The sequence below is a fragment of the Micropterus salmoides genome, unplaced genomic scaffold (assembly GCF_014851395.1).
Source record: "Micropterus salmoides isolate LMB-PRFRI ecotype aquatic unplaced genomic scaffold, ASM1485139v1 Ms_hic_scaffold_2304, whole genome shotgun sequence".
NCBI classification, from domain to species: Eukaryota; Metazoa; Chordata; class Actinopteri; order Centrarchiformes; family Centrarchidae; genus Micropterus; species Micropterus salmoides.
In genome coordinates, this window is record NW_024041490.1 from 29642 (window position 1) to 36889 (window position 7248).

The 7248-nt window shown below is 38.4% G+C and overlaps 1 long non-coding RNA gene across 1 annotated transcript; it reads right to left on the bottom strand.

Annotated features, from left to right (window-relative positions):
• Window positions 1-568: 568 nt before the first annotated feature.
• Window positions 569-2856, bottom strand: LOC119918597. The gene is made up of 4 exons (XR_005447471.1): window positions 2649-2856; window positions 1995-2045; window positions 1580-1673; window positions 569-1130 (listed from the first exon to the last, which is right to left on the bottom strand). It is a non-coding gene; the product is annotated as an uncharacterized LOC119918597 (long non-coding RNA).
• Window positions 2857-7248: the final 4392 nt, after the last annotated feature.

Sequence of the window (7248 nt, forward strand, 5' to 3'; positions counted from 1 at the left end):
TGATCTCTTGAGATAAGTTATTCCTTCATGCATAGTAAATAACTTGCAGCGCAAGTCTAATTAAAGTAAATATTTGGTAAATATTAAAGTTTATTATTTGGTGCCAGTTTGGAAGTCTGCACTTTTCTACCCATTTTTTAATCTTCCATGTTATAATTTTCTTGGGATCAAAGGTGGCATTTCAGCATAATTGGAACTCCAGGGCAGTGACACATCAATCAACTTTACCCAAATAAACGCATGCATTGATCAAGATGAGCAAGTTCAACACAAAGCCCTTATTAACACAAAACTGGTACACAATGCATTATAATTGGCACAACTCACAAACACGGCTGACTACAGCACTAGTACAGTCTGTGTCATGATGCCTTTGGCTAGATTGTTTCTTCAGATGTACTAAATTTGGTATTTTATTCCTTGAGGCCACCATCACTATTATAAGCTCATTGAACTCTTGACCTTAAATTTGCTTTCAGCAGGCACCGTAGTGTGTTTTAGTAAAAGTGAAACATACCTTGCAAAATGCCTTTTTAGCATAATAATAATAATAACACACACACATACAGACAACTAAAAAACTTTAATTTTGTGTACATTACAAAAATAAATTCTTGTACATTAGAAGGTATAGCAGCAAGTATCACAACTTGACCAAAACACCTTCAAATAAAATAAAATCAGTAAAATGATGACATATGATCAGTATTACTGAAAAGTACACTATACACATCCCATCATCAATGCTACCCATGGGGGTCTCTCATGCGGTTCGGACACTGGGCACAGCTCAGATGACCTCACAGCAAGCCATCCCACTCCTGACACCATATGCGGCCAAAGGCGAGAGCGGTCACCCTACCCATATTCAAACACAGGTCTACAGGGTACCAAACATGCAACTTTGAAAGCAAAGGCAAAGAGCCAGGCTCGTTGGTATGGCAGTCCAAGCGCTTATTCAACTGTAGTGAAGGAAGCATACAGTACAAATGGTGGATCCAAACTGATACTGAAAAATGTCACAATCCTTATCCTTGGAGTGGAGGGTCGGTTATCTTTGAGTAGGACTCGTTGCATTTTCTGCAACTGCAGACACTATGGGATTTGGAAACTGGTTTATCACACAGCATCTGTGGAAGGGAAAAGGAAATATTTTGTCTATATCAAAGCAATATTACCTCTAATGAACTAACAACCATTGTCTGATTTTTTTAGGTTCAGGTGAAATGGTTTTCCATAAGTGAGTGGTGGAAAAGAGTTAATGCTCAGTTCTTCCATTACAACAGGATCAAAAACATTACATAAACACTACTGTACATTCAGCCGAGGAGCTGTATATGATGAAATGTTATTAACAAATAACACAAACATTCAGACCTGCTTAACAACTGTGCTGTCTACATGTCATTTTACATTACACAGCAGGCAATTTGTAAAGTACAAAAGTAGCCAATTACTTAATATATAACAATATTTTGAATATACTTATTTTTTCACAAGAATATTTGTTTCTTTAGTCTGACCCTGTTGACATGTAGTGAGAGCAAAAACAGTGATCGTGTGCAGGAGCCAGACATACCTATGAGCACATTGAGCTTGTCAGGGTCCGGCTGGTCCTTTGAGGTTTTTGTGGCCTCTAAGCAATCTGAGTGAGGCAACGATACCAGGATGCTCTAAAAGAAAAGAAATGCAGTTGCAAATGACATATAATAAATATTCAGTTAGGCCAGTACTTCCACCTAGTTTAGTTCTTCATTTGCTTATCATTATAAACACTGTAACTCTATTATTATTCTTATTCATTTAATTTTCTTGAGCTAAGGCAGGAAATTCCAACTCTAGGTTTAGCATTAAGTTGGTTAAAGTTGGCAAAGGGTAGGTTCAAAAGTTGAATACAGGATCTATGACCATACAAAACATCACATGCTATTAGATCATGTGGTCAGGCATTGCAGTACACAAAAACATTATTTCAAGCAACAATTCTCACATACCTGTGTCACTGTAATGATTACCCCCTCCATGGTTGCAGAGAAGAGAAATCTCTAAAAAGAAAAACAGTGTGCCTTTAAAAGATATCCACTTTTAAATAGTCTAATGCAGATGCTTAGCTGATGATTCATAGTAGCTTCAGCTAAACTTTAGAATGAATTTATACAAAAATGACAACTGTGGTGATGTCTTTACAGACTATATGGGCAGGAATAATCATTACAGTGACCAAGAACTTACTGTAAACATGTACATGTGAGTATTAAGGTAGACTATACAAATGTGAACCTATTCTTTAGCACACAGACAGCAACATATTAGTAGCATTTATTACTCTAATAGAGACCTCACTGGTCATTTTATCAGTGCAAAAGCAGAATTGAGGGCTCATACACACGCATGCACAGGCCTACCTTTTTAAAATCTCATGCATCAAATTCCAGCAACAGTGTTACGGAGACTGTATATTACTGAAATTTTAGTAACATTAAAAACTGCCTTACAGCAAAAAGCGTAACGATTATGAAGCTATTAAAATGCTAACTAACGTTAGCTAATAAATATATAAATCCACGTGCTAGAATAATGCACACCAGCGCTATCCACCAAGGAAAATATTTTCAAACCCAGAGTGAGCTCAACTTTAGTTAACTTACACAGTTGTGTTATCTTGCTAACAATAATAACAATAAACTTTGAGGATTTTTCCGGCAGTATCTGCGTCTGTCCTCTCCTGCTTGTACTTGCCAGGCACACCTCTTTAGCTCTTTTCACATTTAACTTCTGCAGGGAGCTGACCGGATATTCTTCTCTTCTGTGTTCTTTTCTTATTATGTCTGTGGTGTCCACCTTCACCAAGTCCGAGTCAAACAAAGGAAACCTGAGAAACAAAATGATTTCTGGCCAAAAATAGCTTCCCTCTCAACCACAGTAAACACGTTAACTTCCGTGAAGCAGACTTTCATGCTGTGTGATTGGGTCATCAATTTGAAAACCTTGATTCTGATTGGTCAAATTGAAAACACTGCGCTAGTGGTCTGGGTGCGAGGGCACACTTCGCCCCTGTGTACACATGTGTGTTTACAAATGATGTGATTTAAAGTATGCTTATTACTATATGTTGTTGTTCTTTGTTTGTTAAGTTAACAACATGTGCTGCTTCCTTCTTGGCCAGGTTACCCCTATGAAAGAGGTCTCTGATCTCAACTAGCTATTTACCTGATTTGAAAAAAATAAAAGAAAGAAAAGAAATTATAAAAAATATAAGAAATAATATGCTTTTGAAAAATATATTTTAATGTTAAAAAATATGTTTTAAAAATCATACTTCTAGAAATCAGGCTGAAACATGTGGCAATTACATAAATAATTACAATATTTTGCAGTAGCCTACACAATGAAGCATATTTGGCATAAATATATTTTTAACCCACTAGAAGTGTAATTGTTTAACAATGTACTTTCACAAAATACACCTAAATAGTATTTACTAAGAGTTAAATAAATATTAATAATTAGACTAAAATGTTGTGAAAAATATGCTTTTATTTAAGCATATTTATGTTTGATTAAGTATATTTATTACCAATTTATTCAAAGTATACTTTGGAGAAGTATGTTAAAGCTCAGGAGACTATATCTTTAATATAGTAAGCATGTTAGCAGTATGTACTATAAGCATACTATGTGAATTTCTTGTACATTTTCAGTGCCTTTAAGAGCACTTCTTTTTGATCTGGGTTGTCTTGTTCTTTGTTCATCTTCCTCTTGTTGCTTCTTTTCTTTCACATTTTGATTTCTGCTATCAGTGTTTTCCAGGCGCTATTTAGTCTCTAATGCCAGTGTCACACACAGTTTCCTGTTTTTGACTCCACTGTCCTTTGAATGAGTCAAACCATCTCCATCTCTGCAGTAACGTTGCTGCTGATTATCTTCTTTCCACTTCTGTCCATTACATACAGTATATGTGATCACAGTGTTCTTCACTCACAAATACATTACACCAGTGAGATCTGGACGAGGTTTCGTCAGATGAAAGCAGGTAAGGGCAGTCATTTTCTGTGGTATAATGGTATAATTTAAGCAAGTGATCGGAATATTGTCATTTCTCCTTTTTAAATTGGTAGTTGGTCACCACTGGTCAAACACATTAAAAAGATTTTCAGTGTGTCTTTCATCAAGGTGCACAATGAAATCGCATCAAGGATCAGCTTTTAAAGACAGACCTCATTTGTTACAGCTGGCAATTTGCCATCCACGGGTGGGCAGCATCTGTGACTAAATTTTGACACACAGATTCGTGAAGAAAAAGACACACAGAGAGCAATTAGCCCCCTGACTTAATATGACATTTGACACATTAAACCACAGGAACATATGAAAGCTCTATTAACTTGCTGAATCTCGTAAACCTTTAGACTTTTTTTGAATCATTCCCATTTGCTCCCTTCGCAGCACTGCTGAACTTCACAGCTGTTTGAGGCTGTTATCTGTATTGTAATAATACTTTGGTGTTTTTTTTAAATTAATTTTACATATCTCCATATAGTTGATTAACAGCCAACAACAAAGGGAATCACCCATATTAAACCATAATTCAAAGTACCAAATTTAGGATGAACTTAGCAGGCTGAATCAGCTCAAAAAGTGTGTGTAGGTTGGTCTGCAAGCTTTTTAAGCTTGTTATATGTGGGCGAAACACTGAACATTAGATATGCCTGTATTTTCCTTCAGTTTGCTTGACTCTTAATATAGATGCTATCCATTATCAGCCAATCACAAAGATGTCACCAGAGCGACCCACCGGCACACTCTGTCATAGTGATCCATCAAAGGCAAAGGACATGACACTGTCAGTCTGAGACGAATACTTCTGTCGCCGAGGAGATAAGTCACTGAACTTAGGATTCCTTCAGCTGTTGGTAGAGATCGAGGCAGACAATGACCTTGCACCAGAGCTGTTAGGCACTGCAGCCCATTGGGGCTGTAATTGCCTGTCAAGCAGCAGACATGGGGTTTGATAGAGTGGTTGGACAGAGTAATCCAGGTGTTTGCAGTGTCAATATGGGCCCTGCCAAGGCCTGTGATAGGAGGCCAGAAGAATACACTGTGACGTGTGTCCCTCTTGTCCCAATTTGAATCTTATTAGGCTGTTTAGTGCATTATGTGTCAGCATTTCCCACATATAGATATTAACAGCTGCCCAGGTATATTTGGCGACCAATTTTAGCATGGTGCAGAGAAACAAAGAGAGAGTTGTTATCTATTGTGTTACACAGACAAGCGACAGTGAACAGTGAACACAACAGTGCAGATGTCATTCAGTAACACATTGGTTGCGATCGTTTCGATAGGCTACATCATTAATAAGCTTCCTTCAAATGCAGCACAGCTGGTGCTGTGAAAACAGAATTGCAGGTTCTGTATAAGGCTGACCCCGAATAGTCAAAGAGTCGATGCTTCGATGGTGGAGCCTGATTCGACTCTCAATCTCACAGTTGAAGCTTCGCAGCGAAACAAGGATCAAGCCATTTTGGCGATATGGAACATTTACATAGAACCACCAGTTTTCTCCCAGTAAGTTAATATACAGCTTATTACGATATACAATTCAACATATAATGATGTAAATAAACATACAAACAATAAACAAAGAATAAAACTTTCAAAAATGTTTTCGAAGTGCGTGAATAACCCTAACCCTGGGTTGTCAGTGCGCATGTATAAGCGTAGCGTGTATGCAGTGGCAGTGGAGGAACACTGGTGTTGTGTGGTGTTGTCCGAACCTCGCGGGACATGCGGATAATTTATCACCGTACCACACAAAAAATATTTTATCGTTTTTAAATAGCCGGCTACTTGAAATAGACCCACGAGGAACCGCGACGTGCATGCCGTTGTCGGCAGAAGTAATGCACGTAAAACTCTGCATAAGACCGGTGAATGACGGCGAGAGAGAGAGAGAGCGCCTCAGTTTAGCTGGAAATTTACAGTGTAAATTGAATAGAGACTGCAGCTCTGCAGCTTTTCAAGATTAACGCGGAGCTACCATGTAACACAAAAGAATGACCAACGGTTGGTGGGCTGTTTTTTCTATTAGCGCAATGCATGATGGAATGTAGGGCTTGTTTAGTGACCATCGGTTGTACACTTTTCAAAATGCATTCTGGGATACTTTGACTGGACGTGGTATAACAATTCTCACTATACATTCAGACAGCACTACAAAATGGCGAGCTCATTATATAGTCCACTATATAATGAATAGTGGGTGATTTCGGACACATCCAAGAGGCGGGGCAAGCTGGTAAGAGACCAGAGTTCTAGGTGTGTGTATATGGAATAGAGAAGTGAAGAGAAAGGGAGCAGATTCAAATAGTGGTTAGACACTAAAATGAGGTGGAGAATCAGGTAGAATTGAAATGGTGAAATACTAGAAATTGAAAAATACCCCATGGCTGCGGTTGCTGACACAGTTACACTGTCATTCTGTGGGAAACACTGTGTGTGGTCACTAGTGTTGTAGTACTTGAGACCGGTCTTGGTCTTGAGACCGGTCTTAAGACCATATATTGATGATCTTGGTCTTGTCTTGGACTCGACGACATTTGTGCTCTGTCTGGTCTCGGATTCGGACATTGAGGACTCTGGATTTTATTTCAAGACAATAACTTTGAGAATATCAATAAACTGCTTTTGCATTGTCTGATTTATTTGTTAACATCCTAACTTGATTGGATGTAAAATGTATTGCTTCAAATGCAACCAATAGCCCTAATTAAAAATGTGTTGTTCCCGTTAACGACTGTCATCCTCCCCGCGATGGTAAGCGTGGAAAAGGAGCGTTGAATAAAGATGCTTACGTTGATTTCGCCTCTTAGTGTTTGTATGGGGTATTTTAATGGGAATCTGGATCTTTCAGATCAATTTGAGAAGTATCTATGATCACGTTTCACATTTTAGTGTGTCATGTAATGTGGGGTACCTGTGTTGGTCTCGACTTGGTCTCAGCCCCTAAAGTTGGCTTGTCTCGGTTCGATAAACCCTGGTCTTGGTCTTGACTTGGTCTCATTTTGGGCGGTCTTGACTACAACTAGTGGTCACTAAAGATGGCATCACTTTGAGGTTGACAGATTCCGTCAGGCTCTTTTACTGTGTTATAATGTGGACTTGCACCTGACTTGTTAATGCATCTGCAGTGTACACATTAGAGATATATTGAGAGATCAGATTTCCATTACCAAAAGCTAGATCCTT